The sequence below is a fragment of the Anas acuta genome, chromosome 1, assembly GCF_963932015.1.
Source record: "Anas acuta chromosome 1, bAnaAcu1.1, whole genome shotgun sequence".
NCBI lineage: Eukaryota > Metazoa > Chordata > Aves > Anseriformes > Anatidae > Anas > Anas acuta.
The window spans coordinates 5,188,224-5,208,078 of NC_088979.1; the positions used below are offsets into that span (position 1 = coordinate 5,188,224).

General features: G+C 35.6%; 1 protein-coding gene and 1 long non-coding RNA gene across 3 annotated transcripts in view; both read right to left on the reverse strand.

Annotated features, from left to right (window-relative positions):
* Window positions 1-19,855, reverse strand: part of TENM4 (teneurin transmembrane protein 4) — a 1,646,934-nt gene that overhangs the window by 1,195,564 nt on the left and 431,515 nt on the right. The window lies entirely within an intron of this gene.
* Window positions 9,325-12,486, reverse strand: LOC137850054 (uncharacterized). Of its 2 annotated transcripts, XR_011092226.1 has the most exons (4): window positions 12,234-12,486; window positions 11,982-12,071; window positions 11,731-11,855; window positions 9,325-10,963 (listed from the first exon to the last, which is right to left on the reverse strand). It is a non-coding gene; the product is annotated as an uncharacterized lncRNA (long non-coding RNA). The 2 variants fall into 2 exon arrangements; XR_011092227.1 differs by lacking the exon at window positions 11,982-12,071 and having other exon boundaries at window positions 12,234-12,484.

Genomic DNA, 19,855 nt, shown 5'->3' on the forward strand with positions numbered 1-19,855 from the left:
CCTAGGCAACTTGTTTTGGTGTCCCTGCTCGAGCAGGGGGTTGGATCGGATGGACCCAGAAGCCCCTTCCAATCTCAACTTTTCTGTGTTTCTGATTTTATGAAAACGAGCAACAGTGCAGTTAACCAGAATAGTCTGTTTACAATCATAATTTTTCATGGAAAATATTCTCATTTTATCACTGTCTTTTACTATCTTATATAACAATAGCACCGAGGTTAGAGCACAATATCAAAACAGTGTCAAGATGCCTCAGTGTTGTAAAATCAATGATCAGGCTAGTGAGGCTGACCTATGTCACCTTGTCACAGGGGTGATTATAAGGGGAAGAACCATGTCCTTCAGCCCCTTCCTCCACCATGTCTTGTGCACATGTATTACCATTCATTTGTACATTGCTCCCATGTAAAGACAGAATTTTCCACTCCATGTGGTGGGTGAAAACCTCTCAGTACCTAGGAGCCTTCTCTTTCCACTATTGACTTTTTCCCAGAAGAAAAAAAAAATTGCAGGAAGGAGACACATTTACTCCTCAAAGACTACTTCCAATTCTGCTTCAGCAGAGCAAATCTAGGAAGTTAAGTATTTCCTGTAGCCCTCAGGAATTGGGCCTTAAAGGCAAATAATTATTCATACAATAACAACAAAATAAATTCTCTAGTCCACAGATACTTGATATTTGATCAAATACCAAAATGATATTTAATTCAGCATCAAGTCTTAGAAACCTACCACCCTAAGTAGTTATTTAGGAACTGAGGTTAAAGCCAATACCATTTTATAGCAGCAAATTCCAACTTGCACTTTTTAACCTGTAATTAATCTTGCAAAGATAGAAGACATGTAAAGAAGATGGAATGCTTTCAATTGCTGTAATCAAACACATTTTCATACATCTATATACATATAAACAAATGAATGAGAAACACATCCTGGATATTATGCAAAATGAATATTTTTAGTACAAAGTATTTGCAATAAAGTTCTCTTTAATTGCAGTTGTTTCAGTCACATTTATCTGAAAAGGATGGAATGCACAGGTTTCCTTGATAGAAATTTATCTCTTCAGTGATTTGGCATAGGCTTGGATGATATGATAATTACTTTGTTGAACTGTTTCCCAATGAAAAGCCATACTGATCACAGAATAATATAATGTCCTAGGCTGGAGATCAGACATCTTGGCTGCACTCTTTCTATGTCCTTTGATCTGCTATGTGATCCTAAACAAGATGCTTTGCTTACCTATGCTTCTCCTTCTAGACATCATTCCCCAATCATTGTATTTTTGTTTATTTTCTAATTTACCCCCCAAGATGCTTTGTATCACTTGCCATATATCCAGCATTTATAGTGAGCATATTATACACCATTGTTTTCAGACTGTAAATTCTTTGTCTTTCACCAGATAAACACAGCTTTATATGAAACAGATAAACACAGCTCTGATAAAAGAGCTCTAAAAAACATTGTTAATAGCGCAACACAAAGCACAAAATATTCTCCTAAAGAATTATACATGTAGTATAAAGTGAGAAGGGGATGACTTTCAGGGGCAAATTGGAGTGAGAAGGGGTTGATAAGAAGCCAAAATTTTCCCCTGATAATTTTGTAAAGAACTATGTATAGGACCTTGATTTCAATGGGAATTTCTCGGTACAATTGTAATACAAGCAGTAAGTACAAGTAAGCACAATCTCAAATTATATTCATGGTTTAGTATTTTTGGGCTGTGAATGTGGACTTGATGATATTTTCTTCACTGATTTTTAAAGCATTTATAATTAGCTGCCAGAGCTGTTTTAGCCACTGACTGGAAATCTCCCAGCAAAGTCCCTAAAAATAAATGGTTCAATAAATCATGGGAACTTCTCTACATGGAAAGATTTGCCATTATAAGAAGCAATACTACTAGTAAATAACTAGAAAACTTACATTTATTAATTAAATGCAAAGGAGACACATTAAAACAACAACAACAACAAAAAAGTATTTAAGACTTTGCACTTTCTTAAATCTTTGTAATTTGTTATTCATGATTCTTTCTTCTGTTCAAAATTAAAGCTTTTCTAGGAAACTTATATTGTAAAAATTGTTATTTTTTATTTATTTTCTATTATTTTACTTATTTATTATTTTTATTTATTATTATTTTTATCTATTTATTATTATTTTTCATCATGTTTATGACTAAATAATGTTCAGAGAGCACACATGGTTTTATATGCATTTTGGCTTAAAATGCTTATTTCAGGTAAATGCTGTAGGGTTTGTTAGAGCACATCTGCCTCATAAGAATCAATACCACAGAGGAAAACAATAGCTTTTTTTTTGTGTGTGTGTTATTGTTTTGTTTTCCTTTTTTTCTTAACTTGTCCAGATGGGATTTGAAAGATCATGGTGAAGAGCCTTTCCCATGTCTCAAAGAAAAATGCATTTCAGCATAAACATTGCAAAGTTGTGAAGAACATGCTATTTATATATAAATATAGTTATATATAGGAGTTATATATATTATATACTCCTCGTATATCATTATATATCATATATTCCTTAGTTATACTCTTAGTTATACTCTTTGTTTTTACATATATATATATATATATACACATGTATATATATATACATTCTTAGTTAAGGTAATTGGGATACAAATTCTCTAGTAGCGAAAAATGCATCAGGTTTCTCATCTCCAGCAAACTCTCACCAGACCTATGTATACTAGAAGCACCTTTGTATTGCAAAGGCTTCTTAATGTGCTTGAAAAGCATTTAACGTGACTGACACAGTGAAATGTATTGTAAAAGCACTATTATCTGCGAACACATTATGTCTGTTCAACCTCTTCTCATTCTCGATTCTGAATACAGGGAATCATTGTCTATACACCTTTTCATGCTGTTCATTGTTTCCCAGAAACACATCCTTTTCATAAAAGCACATGTCAAAACACACATACTTACATGTGTATGCATATATGTTTATACAACTGTCCTTACGTTATCATACTGTAGATATCTAAAACTATGGAGAAGCCATTACAAACCTTTTCAAAAAAGAGCCATTTGTTGCCGAGGCATCTCGTTGACTGGTGTTCTGTGAGCAGCTTTCCTTCCTACCCTTATGTTATTCGCACAAGACATTTTCCTTTGTACACACTTGCACAGCCAAGTACTTCAGCTTTCTGAAAGGTATTGGAGCGGGACTGTACTTTTTCAAGCATACGTCTCATTCCTCACCCACCATCTCCAGTTCATGTTTTGTAACAGTCCTGGTGTACATGAACTGGATGCCTTTTGCTAAGATGAATGATTCACTACAGGAGCATGGTTAATGTACTCCACTGACATTATAAATGTCTGAACCAATGGCCAGGTTGTGACAATGCCAAGTCCTCCAGAACACACTCAGAATTTATGGGGAGAAAAAAAAAAATAAATAAAAATATAACATTCTGAAGAGCTTCCTATTATGCTTAAAATTGCAAATAGACTGTCTGTTTTCATATTTTGTGTGAAATAGTCCTGCAGACTTTGTGGTTTTGGAGGTTCCATTCAGCTTTCTTTTCCTACCTTTACCTTCTATGCCATCTCTACAGTTTCCAGGTTCTGAAATTCCATCTGTGTACATCCCTGCTCTCACTCTCTATTCCCTTGTGCATTCATATTTCCACCCATTCTTGATGACAATACCAACAGCTTCTGCCACACAAGTTTTAGTGGGATGCCTCTAGGGAACCCAAAGAAATCAAAGTTTTTATCAACCAATGTCATGATACAATTAACAAGTTATCCAGCAACATTAAAGCTGGGCAATAATATTAGGGCATTGACAATCAGACAAATACTGCTGTGTATGACAGGACTAGATGTCCCTTTCAAGTCATGTATAAGAATCACAGAATCACAGAATTTCTAGGTTGGAAGAGACCTCAAGATCATTGAGTCCAACCTCTGACCTAACACTAACAAGTCCTCCACTAAACCATATCCCTAAGCTCTACATCTAAACGTCTTTTGAAGACTTCCAGGGATGGTGACTCCACCACTTCCCTGGGCAGCCTGTTCCAGTGCCTCACAACCCTTTCAGCAAAGAAGTTCTTCCTAACATCTAACCTAAAACTCCCCTGGCGCAACTTTAGCCCATTCCCCCTCATCCTGTCACCAGGCACGTGGGAGAACAGGCCAACCCCCACCTCGCTACAGCCTCCTTTAAGGTATCTGTAGAGAGCGATAAGGTCGCCCCTGAGCCTCCTCTTCTCCAGGCTGAACAAGCCCAGCTCCTTCAGCCGCTCCTCATAGGACTTGTTCTCCAGGCCCCTCACCAGCTTCGTCGCCCTTCTCTGGACCCGCTCAAGCACCTCGATGTCCTTCTTGTAGCGAGGGGCCCAAAACTGAACACAGTACTCGAGGTGCGGCCTCACCAGAGCCGAGTACAGGGGGACGATCACCTCCCTAGCCCTGCTGGTCACACTGTTTCTGATACAAGAAGATAAAGGCCACATTTAAGAAAATTTATAACTACTAGACTCTGGAGTGAGAAGGCAGCCCTTGCTACAGAGACCTTGAACGGGTTATTGGCAGGGAACCAACTGGTCGACCAGTTCAAGGTTAGCAAAAATTAAAGCATATTACTGAGGGCATTATTGAAATTCTTCTTGAACATTAACAGGCATGGGGCATCAACCACCTCACTAGGAAGCTTGTTCCAGTGTTTGGCCATCCTCAATGTAAAGAAATTTTCCTAATGTCTCATCTGAACCTTCCCTGGTTGCCATGGAGAAGAGACCTCCCTCTACTTCTCCTCCTCAGGAAGCTGAAGAGAGTAATGAAGTCACCTCTCAGCCTCGTCTTCTCCAGACTGGACAAGCCAAGTGTCCTCAGTTTCTCTCCTCATGCCTCTTAATGGCATGAAACTGTGACAGGGGAGATTCAGTCTGGATATCAGGGAAAGGTTCTTTGCCAAGTAGGAGGTCAGGTGCTGGGACAGGTTCACCAGGGAAGTGGTCACAACACCGAGCTTGATGGGGTTCAAGAAGCATTTGGACAACACTCTCAGACATATTGTCTGATTTCTGGGTGGTCCTGTGTGGACCCAGGAACTGATGAGCCTTGCGGGTCCCTTCCAACTTGGGATATTCTATGATTCTATGATTTTCTTCATAGGACATATCTTCCAGCCCTTTTACCAGCTTTGTTGACCTCTTTTGGATGTATTCAAGTATCTTAGCATCCTTTTTATATTAAGGAGCCCTGAAAATTAAGCCTATCACCTCCCACCTTTCTTATTTTTCTCTGCCCAAAGTTCTAGATGCTGTTTCATCTCTCCATGTTCATCTCCCTAAAAGTTACAAGCCATGACTGCTCTCTCAGGGAGTAACATTCTACCAAATAAATTCATTTTGCAGGTGTATGGTTGTTTATCTTCATGTGTTGTTTGCTTTCAGGTGTTGGCTGTTCTCTGAAACCAAGTGCCCTTGCATCAGGAGTGTCCTCTGGGACAAATTGAAGGGCAACTGGAGAAAGAAGAAGCTGATCATGACAGTCCCAGTGTGCAGTCCATCACTGAACAATTAATTGCGTTTCACCCTTACACAGGCAAGGAAAGAGAGTGGCAGCCAAGTGCTTCATAGATAGGTGAAGGGCTGCTTCTCCATAAAGAAAAAATGCTTGGCTATGAAGATACTTTGTAGCATGGGACTGGGGGCTATTGAATATCAGAACAGGATATCTCTCTGAATTATGTGTTTCAGTCAAAATCTAGGTACTAGGTCAGGGCAGATTTTTGCTCAGAGCTGATGGTCCTACCATCATCTTCATGAGACAGATGATAGCTCAGAATGGCACTTCTGAAGATGGTCTGTTGAAAGGTTTACAGCTCAGAGAGAAGACATTTGAAGGCATACTTTTATTATGGACAGTTTCAAGGTACATGCATAGTGGAGGTATTTTTTCCACAGAGTAGACTTGAGCTAATTTAAGATAAAACACCTGACATGTCTGAAGTCCATAATTTTGGCATTAATTTCTTCAAAGTGCTTCTCTGCTCTTGCTGTGTTAATGAAGGTAAAGCCTGGCCACCACTCAAGCCCTGGCCACCAGTTTGTGTATTGGTTAGCTCTCAGGCTTTGCTTTGGAGAAAACCACTATTTCCCTCTAAGAATAAAATATAGAGAAGTGTTTCAGATAGTTATCTTTCCTTCCCACACCCCTAAAACATGATCCACAGTGGGTTTTTTCCTCCTCAACAATCCCATTCAGCTGTTGGCACACTCTAAAACATGCAATACATACCCTTGTCTCTTGCCAGATCTGGCACTTCTGGCAGAGACAACCTTTTTGCACTTTGAATCAAAAAAAAAATGAAGATATACTTTTCAAGAGCACTTAGTGAGACTTGGAGGAGGACCAGGACAGGTTCTGTAGTGTGAATACATACTTGGTGCTCCACAAGGATCTAGTCCTGAGCAGTGCATGTAACTGTGCCATTCTGCACCATGGCCTGAATAGCTCAAGCCAAAGCTTTCTGTCTTCTTGCACGTATTGTCTGCATCTTCCCACATAAATAATTGCAGCAGCACTAAACAAATTCTGCACATTCACATTAAAAAAAAAAAAAAAAAAAGTCTGAGATTCATGAAGTGGTTCCAGTGGTCTGTTTCTAAGGGATTAATCACTTCCCTTATTTTTCAGTCTGGGAAAGATGCTAGTTGGTAAAATTAACATTTCAAGATCTCTACATACCAAGCTTCACTTAATTTTAACTCATTTCCTATTATAAAAGAATCACATTGTCTAGGAAGGCCCTTCACAAAAAGTGTAAGCATGTGCCATAAATGTTGTATATAATGTAGAGATTACATATTTTATCCATATATACTACACCCACAGAACTTATCTTACCAATATATATATATATATATATATATATTTTGCTGAGTCTACTCATGTTTAACCAACTATGTAAAACTAATCAAAATAAACTTAATAGAATCATTACTCTGGCAGAGAACTGTTTCCTAGCTGTTTCCCAGAAATCCATACTTTTCATCCACATTAGTGGTCACTCAACAGGCAAGTGAAAGAGCAGAGAAACCTCTTGAGGAAAAAAAAAAAAAAGAAAAAAAGCATAGTTCTTGTGCCAACATCTCTCCTAATAAGTACATGGCAATTTTACACAGAAACTGGGCACTGTAATGAATGTCCAATAAAACAAAATTGCTGTATAAAGTGCACAAGCAGGCATTTGAAGAGGCTCTGAGTGGCTGGATACTAGCCAAGAACAAGTAACAGAGGAAACAAAATGCCCGATGATACTTAAGTGAAGTGTTTGCATGGGGCTTACTGTCAAGTCTGTGCTCTTTTGCACACCAATCTGCCATTTTGTTGAACTTGCTGTGGCTGCACAACCTGATGGTAGAAGGTGCTCTGCATGCCCAGTGTTGATTCCTTCAGCTTCGGCTGATTACTTTGCCAATCAGTGAGATGCAATTTACAATCATTTTTAAGATTGCTCATCATTTCCCACAACTGGCATGCTGACTCTTTGACAGTACAACAAATTATGGCCCATACTAATCAACATCATAGACTGTTTTTGAGCCTCTTGCCTTTGTTAAACAGTGATGCATAGCTCCCTTTCTCCTCCCAGTGAAGTGGTCCACCCTTTGTTAGTGAAAATGAACATAATAGAATTTCATACAAACTGATAGCATGACTTAGTGGTGGTATGTGCATGTACCATAGTATCTGCATTTTACATAGCAGTGATAAACTGAGCATTCATACTACCTAATGTCCCTATACAATTAATGGAAAAATCATAGTCAGCAGCTTGAGAAGCACCTCTCTGATTCCCCTGTCTGGAAGTCACATTCTGGCAGTCTTGGATGGCAGAGTATTCAAATGTTTTCTTGACCTCATGTATACACTAATGGTCATGAGAGATGCCATAAGTACATGCCCTTCCGCGTTCAATCTAATACTCTACATAAGAGAGGCCTAACAGTCATATGCTCATCACTTTTAGCAAAATTACTACTGTGGTACTACTCCAAGCACTAAAAATAAAGACTTACTGCATTAATCATGATCATCATTTACAACAATATGTGCTCAGTTGCACATGTGTTATGAAACAATACCAACCTGCAGAAATAACTCTGGCACCAAAAAGCTGGCAAATAGTGAAATATTTGTGAAATCCTAGTGCATTTGAAGTGCAGCTTATTCTCTGAAGGAGGAGTCTCTATGCTTTAAAAGGGGATTTTCAGCTGAAATGGTATGTAATGAACACAAACATATCTGCTATTTCCTTCCAGATTCTCATTCTCTTGTTTCATACAAGAGAATGTTTTTTCTTGTTTCCCTTTGCTTTGCTTAGGAATTGTCTCCGAAGTGCTAATGCTTATAATACAGTTACTAAAATTGTATTTATTTATTTATTTATTTTAATTGAAGTGAACCAAGACTGATAGATAGGGCAGAATATTCAATTTACTTATTGAATTGTACCTCAGTCCTCTGATCTGTTTTCAGAATTGCCTAGTAATGCAGAAAGCACCCTGTAAAATGAACCTCAGGAGTAAGTTGCAACCAACAGCTATGGTCCAAAAACAATTAAAACAATTCAAAGTATGGGGAGTGAGTATGGTGAGTATAGGGACATCTGCTTTATTAGCTGCAGGTGTTTCAAGCTGTAGTTATGCCAGGTGAGTATTCTCCTATAACATCCCTTTACCCTGCACAAGCAAGGATACAGTTTTTCAATAAATATAAGGGTTGGGAGAATCAGAGATTCAGGATGCTTCAAACACCAGGGAAATCTTCAGTGACTCCAGCCTTCCTGCTAGCCAACAATAGCAACAGCAGCTGTGGTTGTGGTCAATAAGACATTTGTCTAACAGAATGTTAAGCTGCTTTCCTTTACATTCATTATGCAGTTGACTGATTCAGATGTTTTAGTGTAATTGTCTTGCTTGACAAGGAGTTCTTTCTTGTCTCCATGTTTAAGATAATTTCTCTGACAACCATATGGACAGGATTTGTTTGTTAAAAAGCTCACCCTTACAGTGAATTCTGTTATTATAGGTTTTTGTTTGTTTGTTGTTTGTATGTTGTTTTTTTTTTTTTTATTATTATTATTATTATTATTATTGTTGTTGGTTTTTTTGTTTGTTTGTTTTAAACAGCAAGGGTGTTGTATGAAGATAAGTTAAAGTAGGAGAGACAAAAATCATTATTGTTTATCTGTAGTTTTATCAGTTGTTTTGGCCAGATTTTTTTTTATTATTTTTTTTTTTCCCTCCTTTTGTCTTAACCTGGGCTGGAGATTTTATATAGAATTAAGCAAAGATAATATGATGTTTAGAAATTGAGTGTATTCTAAAAAGCAACTGAATGATTCATACTACCTAAAAACTTCCTGCAAGAATGGGAAACTTTCTTCTGCAGGCAAATATTAAAAATAAAATATTAAATTCTCTATCATATAGGGTTGAGCAAGGTTATAATGATCTTAGCTAGTGAGGATAAAATTAAAACTAAAAATGAATGTCACAAGTTAAAACCTGTATTATTTTTGAAACAGCTCGGAAATATGCTAATGGTATTTACAAAGAGCTTGGAAAGTCAAAGTGGTTAAATTATTTTCCTATTCTTCATATTACTTTGTGATGTGTTATTGGGCAAATCTGCAGCATTTCTATGCCTCAGCATCCTATAGGCAGTGCAGAAATTCTTCTCTCACAAGTAAGCATATGGAAAATCATATGTAGTTAAGGACACCTCAGAAGATGAGGAGGAGAAGTAAATTATCAAAATAAACATGGTCAAATGTGTCAGTTTGGGCAAAAAGAAGGCTTAGCCCATCTTGCCTCAGTCACAATGCAGAATATGCACATATCTGCAAGGAGAATGCCTTCACAGGCATCAGTACTGTTGTTCCTAATTTAAAACAACATTTCAAAGGGGAAGGGAAAAAATGTTTTTCTTATATGATTGTCAAGAGAGTTTGCTGTTCTCCAAAGATCAATTTCTACAACATCAAGGAAATAAAATGCAAAACATACATTTCTATATACAGGGAGCCTGCTGTCCTCCCCTTTTCAAAAGGGGAGCATTGCTACCAGAAGAGAGTTGGGTGTATTTATTGTTTTAGAATTGTTCTTATGGTTTTATTTGTGTGTCTTAAATACAAGCAAAACATAACCAGGATGTGGACTCATGCTCAATTTCCATAACAATGAATATTTATGTTTCTTCTCATAGTAGTTATAGTATCCAAAATCAACACCAAGATACATTAAATTCTTAGTTTCTTCCTATATTACTGTACAACAGGACAACATAAAACCACATATATCTCACATGAAAATTCCTGCAGAGTACTACCACCTACCCCATTACATTAGTGTACAAGCATTTTAACAAGAAAGGCAACTTTTCCGTCCCTACAGATGTGTTCCTTCTCTCCTCAAACTCTGATACACCATTCATATCTTTTACTGGAAGAATGTAATCCTATTAATTATTTGTATTGTGGATAATGTCACAGACGAGTCAACAAAATATTAACACCAGTAATAATTCCATACACTGTATCAGAAAACTGTTACCATCTTAAAGATGCTTATGTGATTTACTTTCCTTCAATCTATTCTTTCACTCTCTGTCCCCCTGAGGAATCTAGTGAGTACTTCTTGAAAGTTACTCCAGGATAACCTCGATGCTAAAATACAATTTTATCTTCTGCCATCCAACCCTCACCTTCTTGCAATTAAAATCTAAACCAGAAGTCATTCAGCTTCCACTTTACTCTCTCAAGCATGAACAAGTGCAATCACTGCAGGAAGATGAGCATCCTTGTCAGAAGCAGATGTCCTTCAGATGTTACTGTTGTGTCACTGTCATTTACCCTAAACTCCCTGATAGGGTGTCTGGTGTCCTGGGAATCTCTTCCAGTCCTATTAAGCAAGGTAAATTTCATTATAACTGGTGAATGTTGGCTTATCTCCTGTTGGGCTTGGTGTACTTGATTGTAGAATGTTAAGGAAGCAGTCTCTTAGCAAACAAACCTTTTTATCTTTTAAGGGATTCTTGTCTAAAGACAAATACTTTCTCCACAACTTACAAATTAAATAATAATAATAATAATAATAATAATAATAACAATAAAATCTTGATTTGGCACACATTTTGAACACATTTGTATGTGTTCAGTATTTAAACTGATTTATTTTTTTTTTAAGCATAAATTTTGTTTGACTTTGCTCAGTGGAGAAAAGGATTCCAAATGCAAAGCAAAGTTTTCCATTTGTGCTCATTAAAATGGCAATCATTCCTGACATTCTGTCAAGCTTTTTGCTTAATGGAAGATATAGAAATGTCATTTTTTGGGGAAAAAATAATAATTCTATTTATTAAATTTTAAATAACAAAATTTTTAGAAGTTATTTGAATATCACACAGGAAATTCTAGGGATAAGTTTCATGTTTTAGGTGAGGTTCTGTTTGCCTTATGTTATAATGTTATAGATCACCTGAATTATTTAATGTCACTTTGTACGGGGCAGGGGGAAGGGAGAAGTTACATAGTGATTTAAATATATTAGGCTTGGAGTTGAAATACCTTGATATTCTCATCAATTAATATATTCAATATTCAATGATATTGTGAACAGCTCAAAGCATTGTTGTAAATAACTGAGTACCTTAGAGAGCAGCAACCCACCTTAATCATGATCAGCATTAAATGTGCCCATTTTATGTCCTTTCACATCACAGGTGTTTGTCCAATAATATAGTTTGCATTGTATTCCCATAATTCTTAACACAAAGCCCCCAATTTCATAAAGCCTGAAGAATGTGCAAAGCAGATTAATAAGCAGCAGAAGAATGGAGATCAAGAAAAAAAAATGTGGAAAGAAAATGAATTTTGGTTTCATGCAGTTAATGGAGATGAGATTTTCTGGAAGAATTCACCTAAGTTCTGCCCAAAGTGCGGTTACAACACCCCACTCATTGAAGTCAGGAAGAGAGTTTTCTACAGGTAACTTGCTCAGAAGAAGGTGACTCAGAGCGCAGGAGGAAACAACAATAAAATCAGAAATCTTTTGTGGATAAGTGTATAAACAAAACAACTTAAAGCTACAGATAAATCTAATAGAAATTAAAACTAGACAGAAAGAAAGACTAATTGGAATCAATAAGTGGTTGCAAAAATGTTAGAAATACCTAAATAATTAGAACACTTAATGTTGTTTTCTTAGAGGAAAGTAGAAAGGTCAGCTAATTAAATTGTCTTAATGTGAACAATAAGGAGCAAAAGCTGCAACTTTTAAGTGTTTAGGAGTAGTACACAGACAAGTGTTAGAAAGTAAATTATTCAAGAGTAAGAAAAATAAACTCAGATAGGGGTACCCTATAAAAGAGGGAAAGAAGGGAAAGAAGGGAAAGGGACTTTAGGTGGAGCTACACTCCTGTAGCTCTCTACCCCCTGATGCCAGACGACTAGAAGCTGGGGAGAAGATCAGAGTCAGCAGCTGAGGAGAATCTCCAAATCACACACTTCAAAAAGATAGTGCTACTTCCTTGTAATGAAGTTCAATGTTTGATTCTGCTGCTGCAAGTCAGCATAGCTTCTAGCATAGGTTGTTAATCAATCTTCAAATCTTGATTAAGATCAGGTACTCTCAGAAAAAAAAAAAAAAAAGGAAATTCAGAATTAAGCAGTGGTTGGGCTTACATAAGATCCCTCCTGGATCTCTTGAATTGTCATGCAGTGTCTTATTCACCAGTACATCAAAATGATATTTTCTTGCTTGGAATATAGGAAGTAGAAAAAGTAAATCAATATCAGGAAATGGCACTCGACTAAATATATAATTGTTATATATATATATATATATATATAACAATTATATATATATATATAATATAAAATTGTTTACAAAGTATAGGAAAAAATTACTTACAGTATTTAATTTAAATTTTGTTTGTTTGTTTTATCCAGAAGGCAGATAATTCACTCCTTAAAAGATTCTACATTTGATCTATAAATAAAAATTAAAAAAAAAAAAGTTTTCTTTCATTTCTAAAATATTTTAATTTATTTGTTTATTTAACAAAAATATGAAAGTTGTTATACAGGTAGAAAAGGTGTCTTTTTTTAGTGTTACTCAGCTTCAGCCAAAATATTCCAGTATAGTTTAGAGCAATGGTGCAATAAAATGTTAATTTATACCTGATGGTATGTCTCTGTGTAGAGAGTGTTTTATGAGATCTAATTCAAGAGGATCCTCCCTCTGTGTAGTTGATCTGAACTGATCTATATGCTGCTAAAAATCTCCTAGTCAAGAAAATAAGAGATTTAAGGACAAATAAAATAAATAAATAAGTCTGATATTCTTGCCTAATAAAAAAAATAAACAAACAAACAAAAGAAACAAAAGCTAATTTTTTTTCTAAGAAACTTTTTGTGCAAGAGAATTCAGGATAGTGTGATGTAGAAGAAAACTGTGCAGCCAAAGTGACATTGGCCTATGAGGTAAAACAATGAGATAGGAAATGAGGACACTTGGATTGCCATCTCTTGAGGTTTAATTTTGAAAAAATCACTTAACTTATACTGCCACAAACTCCAGTCATGTCTCATTTGTCTCTTCTCTTAAAGACCTGATTCTCTTTTTCCATATTCCCTTGTGTATGTGACTGGGCATGAGGTGATTTTGTACTTCATCATGGTAGCAAAATGAAAAGGGAAGCAATTTCCTTGGGGATGATATGCCCTTTTGGATGTGTTTGAGAAGGAAGAGATACAGATCTGCACCAGTTACAGGGCATGAATATCTAGAGCAGGACAAGACGGCAGGTGAACTACAGTGCAGATGAACTGTAGCACTGAAGGTACCATTGCTCACTGAAACTAGTGGAGACTGGTATAAAACAGAAAAAAATACAGATTTTTAAAATACTACGAGTAGTTGGATTCTGTTGCTATAGTATGTTGTAGAGGCAAACAATATAATTACAATTTTTAAAAAATGATCAGACAATTTAATAAATAATAGGGATTAAAAATGCAGCTCCATAATCATGAACTGCAATGCTGAGAAGAACTCAGCGGTCAAACGGGTGAGCTTTTCTTGGGTGATGCTTCTTACCATCTCCTGAAAGAACAGTGACTTATATTCTATATTATTTTATGGTATATGTATATACTTGTCAGCCACAATACAGGTCCAAGCCTAATTCAACCCCTTAAATTACAAAGCAAAACAAATAGTGGAAGAACTTTAGAAAACCTAATCACTCTGATGCATCTAATGCTCCCTGCATCCTCCTCCTTCCTGAAGGAACTATTAATTTTAGCTGAAATTGACTGACAGAGTCTAAAGTTATTGGACAGAAGTGGAAAAATTCACAGGGCTACCTCATAATTCTTTTTTCCTCATAAGAAGAGGTTAACTTTCTGTCACTTACCCCTCATTAAGAAAGAGATAGGAAACTTCATTGACAATCAGAAATATCTGGAAGGAGAAATATCTGGAACTCACCATGTTCCATTTGAGATCAAATGCCCCGCACAGATATTTATTATATCTTCCTAAAAATCATGTATATACGGGGGGACATTCTTTTAGGCCTATTTTCAGGCACATTTCTATCTTTAATATAAAATATTTTTTGTTTTTCTTTGTTCACTGTTCCATATCTCAGCAATATAGGGCTGTGAGAAGCAAGCCCTACATGTTGATTCTTTAATTATTTCCTAATAAATAATTATGTGTCATGAAGACTTTGCTCATACAGAGGCAAAACGATAAAAACAAAAGTAACCTAAATCGGTTAAACTTTAATTGAGTAGGACTTTGAGAGACAGTAAAGTTTCATCCAGGAATGTGCTGTATTTCAAAAAAATACTGCAACAGATTTTTCCCTGAAATAAAAATGACAGAAAACTAACAAATATTTTTGACTTATTGTTTAAAAAGGCAAAGATATCAAACAAACACCAGAAAAGAATCCAGTACAACTATCATCACAGAAATAAAGAGGTGGAAAACAGCTTCTGAAATCAAGTCAATAATTCAGGACTACCAAAGGCCAGGGCTGAAGACAAGCCTGGAACATCAGTTAGGCATTGGAATGGGTTGTCCAGGGAAGTGATGGAGTCACTGTCCCTGGGGGCATTTAAGGAAATGGATGTACTTAGGCACATGGTTTAGTGGGTGATATTGGTGGTAGGGGGATGGTTGGACTAGGTGGTTTGGGAGGTCTTTTCCAACCTTAATGATTCTAGGATTTTATAAACATAGCTCAGGTTCCATGGCTGAGCTTAAAGAGAACATCTTAGCTGTGGACAGAAGGTGCCTGGGTGAGGTTCATGTGTGGGGCTGGTCAGGGTAATGAAGGCCCCACTCAGGGCCCTTGAAACCTCTATACTTGGCTCAGATGCAACAGGCCTAAATCAGTATGTGCAGGAGGCCGCTTACATAGTAGAGTGCCAGGAGGATAACCTTGACTGGAGATCTGTTTTGCTCTGGTTTAGAGTGTAGATGTATTTACTATTGAAATTTCTATTGGTATTATCATTCCTCAAAGACATGCATATAGGTTTCTTGGATTCCAACTACCCAGACACCTGTGGAAAGGAACACTTAGCATAATTTCACTCTCCACATCTGTAGATAAACATACAAAATGCAAGGTTTTGGTATAATGATTTCAATAAACAAGGGTAATGTTATTTCCTTCCATTTCTTGAATCTAATTGCATAACACCTCAGAGAATTATTTTTAAAATGTAAAAACACAGTAACTTACAGCATATTTAATAAAAAGAAAACATTTTTGGTTATTTGTTACCTTACTAAATAAAGATACTTGCATTGCATTTGCATATGATTTTATTTATTTTTTTAAATTCATTTGCCTATTAATATTATTATTATTATTATTATTATTATTATTATTATTATTATTATTATTAGCACAGAAAAAGTATATACTGTCTTCATTTAAGCTACCCCAGTCCTCTGTGTTTTCAAGACAGCTCTTTCCTATTTTGTTTATATCCAGGAAAGCTGTGATTGATTGGAAGATGTTATCTCTGTTCTCAGACCTGACGATAATTAACCCTAAAACACACAATCAAGGCATTCCCATTAATATGTTAGACTGTAGGTCTGTAATTTTGAAAATGCTGTACACATTACCCTACATTTATCCTTGACACTTCATTAAGAGTGAGTACAAATGTATATAGTATGAGAAAGACCTTGCTATATTTATTTATTTATTTATTTATTTTACCCAAATATCCCAGTCTTTAAATTTCTGTCCAGTTCATTTTGAGAATTATTGTTTGGTGGGGTTTGGCTGATCTCAATGTGGCAGACAGCCACAGGCTTAATGCTTTCTCTGAAGAGTGCAGTTGTGAGCCAGCCTGGTCTGGAAGTCACGCATCACCGTAGCAGAACATTGTACATCTGATGCCATTAAAAGAAAAAGGCACATAGGTGCAGTAAAGTTCATAGGCAGTTCACAGCTAACATCTGGCTTACATTTGGCCATAAACCATATCCTTGTGGAATGTATTACCCTGTAATCAGACTCTGTTCTGGAATCCAGGAGTCTAAAACGCTGGTCAATGGTGAACACCATAATTCCTGTCTTAAGAGACTGCTTTTACCCTGTACTGTGCACTAAGGCACTGACGACACCAAGTAAGAATAAAAAGATATCCTTCATATCCTCCAGTAGAAATTTTATTTCCTTACAGAAAGCAGCTTATGATATTATATTTTGCAGGGTAGTTAAACCATTGTGAAAAGGAGGAGAGTTTGTTTGTTTTTCCTATTTTTTAAATTAATTAATTATTTTTTGTAATTTAATTATTTTTTTTAATTTATTTTAATTTACTTTTTTAATTTAATTTTATTTTATTTTAATTTAAACCTACACCCCAATAACAGCAAGACTAATCCCTGGATTCGAATGTTATTGCTTTGGAAAGCTCAGAATTTGTATTTGCAATTTTGAACAGCTTGCAACAGACTAAGTATGAAATTCCTGTCAGGTTTAGTGAAGGTTAAAATTAAAAAATATATATAATAATGAGAAGTCTGCTTGTTCTGTCACTTCTGTGTTTTTCAGGCTTGCTTCATGCACACTGAAAATGGACAGTCTACTTTATTTCTAAAACTGAAATGATTTATTAATATTAATACTTATTAAAAGATTATCTCTGGAATGAGGAATCCTGTTAGTGTTCTGAATCTCTTATTTTTATCAAACTCCCAGAGAAAGATAACATTAGAAACCAGTCAAACACCATTAGTTCTTTGGTATAGTGATTTCTCATAGGAAAATGTTTTTATTATAGCAATGGGAATTAACACACTAGAATACAGCACAGGTGAAACAATTATTTAAACTGCTGAAGGACTCTGGTGGGTGTAAGTGTTCCTCTTTATCACACTGAAAGTTTACATAACGAGTAGGTTTGATAGGAGTCCAACTCCTATAGGAGTACTTTACCAAAACTTTCTCATCCAAAGACCTCAGGAGGTACTATAAAGTATTTCTGAGAAAACAGAACAAATAGTTCATATGAGAGATGTATTAATGTCAATGATTGTTTCTACTTTATTTGAAGAGATCCTGTATTGTTTTACAGAAGTGTATGATAAATCTGTGTATGATAAATCTGGGATCGGAGATACTGTATAATGTATAGCAAGGTCCTTCAAGGCAATCCAAACCAACACTGGAAGCACTATTGTCACGCCTGCATGTGTCTGAATCCTAGTAGTAAGTGCAAGACTGTGACATTACTACTTCTGGAATTAAGCTGCACTCTGAGGTAGGGAACTTGGATGGACCATCTATCTGCTACATGCTCAGCTGTGCAATGTAAGGCTTTCCAGTGATGCTACTCTTCAGAGCTCAAACACAGTTATTGCCCCCCATACCTCTAGCAAACATATCCAGACTAATACTGCTTTGCTATTTTAGAATATATTTTTTTGATCAAAACCAAAAGAGTATGGGACTGAGGATGGCTACTTTGGCTACTTTTTTTTTTTTTCTTTTTCTTTTTCTTTCTTCCTTTTTTTTTTCCAAAATCTGTAAAATTTGAATTGAAAATATGAGAAAATGCTCCAGTTCTCTTCTGACTACATCTAAATTAATTTATCTGTCTCATTGCATACGCTAAAAAATATTAGATGGTATGTGTCCTTTGCTCTGCTGTCAAATGACTCTTCCCTGAAACTTTTACGTATCCCAGACTGACTAAAACCTCTTTAACAAAGGCATCTCCACACACAGAGACAAAAAAAAAATAATAAAAAAAAAATATCCTTGTAGTCTCAGATGTCTCTGAAGCAGAATACTGAAAATCCACTAACTACATAAAGTGTTTATGCAGCCAAGCCCTATGCTAATTTGGTATGCTAATGTTTTATATACATTTAATAAAAATCCTTCAGTCACTGTGGTCTTTTGTCAAGGCAAAGCATTTCAGAATAAAACAATTAAGCTTGAAAATCATGGCAATGGAAACATATGAAAGTGGTTTATTTATAGTTTGACTACAAGTAATTGGTGTATTCTTTTCTTATTTACCTTTTAAAACAGAATGTCATATCATTAAATCTATTCCATTGGTATCTGCCCTCGTAACAGCATGTTAGCCTGCATTTTTATTAAGTATATCTGAAGCTTTTAATTTTCTTACTTTCGCTACATTTATGACTCTCACAGGACCATCCTGTGTCATCCTTTTCTACATGGAGTAGTAATTTATCCTGTAAATCCTTTTTTTTTATTTTTTATTATTTTTTATTTTTATTTTTTTTTCATAGGCTATGCTTTATAATAAAAAGGATAGAAGAATGTAATCTTAGTACATGGAAATCAGTTTTTCATGTTCAATAAGGGCAATTTTAATTCCTCAGATGCTTATTTATTTATTTATTTATTTATTTATTATTTTTGTTAGAGAACTATTTAACAGACTCAGTAAAAAGTGTCAGATTGTTTTAATTTTTTTTTTTTCAGAAGCACAGTTTTCAGTTAGAAAGACTACACATCTTTGCCTAAATCAAAACATTTTATTTGAACATTTCAATTCAGTGACACTTTCAATTTTGACTGTCATTGCTTACTGCCTGAACTGACATGGTAAGATGCTTTATTTGAACTTCATATTTTCCATAGCCTTTTGTTTTGACTTTTATAATATGAAAGCATTAATTACATGTTACACATGCTGTTTTGTTGGCCACTGTTCTTTGCCTTACAGTAAGCCAGCATCTACAAAAAATGAAGAGTAAAGTTAAGAAGAAATTTTCATCCACAATATTAATGAAGCAAATCATCTCAATAATAAAAATAAAAATAAAAAACAATTTTTATAAAAATGAAATAAATAAATTGAAAGTGAGAGAGCAAAGACTGTCAAGGTCACATCCCCTGCCAAGGCTCAAACATATGATTAGAAGTTCATCTGTGATGTAGAGAAATTTTGTAGAAAAAAGAATGCCTTTAAAAAAGGTTAATGAAAGAAACCTTGCCCGATGTGATTGCTGTGACAGACCAGTAACATATTCCTGCTGATGAATAAATTAATAGTGACATACAACATTAAAAAGACGTCAGCATGAGCTTACATGACAAGGTTAGAAGATGACTAGCTTTCTGCATCCCAGTCAAATCAATTATTACAGCTCACTTCAGAGGTCAGCTTATTGCCCTCACTGTGATCCAGGTCAATGCCGCAACACTACACATGGGGGAACTGAGGGATGTGTGACCAGCATGAATATTGACTAAACAGTGCTCTGAAGAAA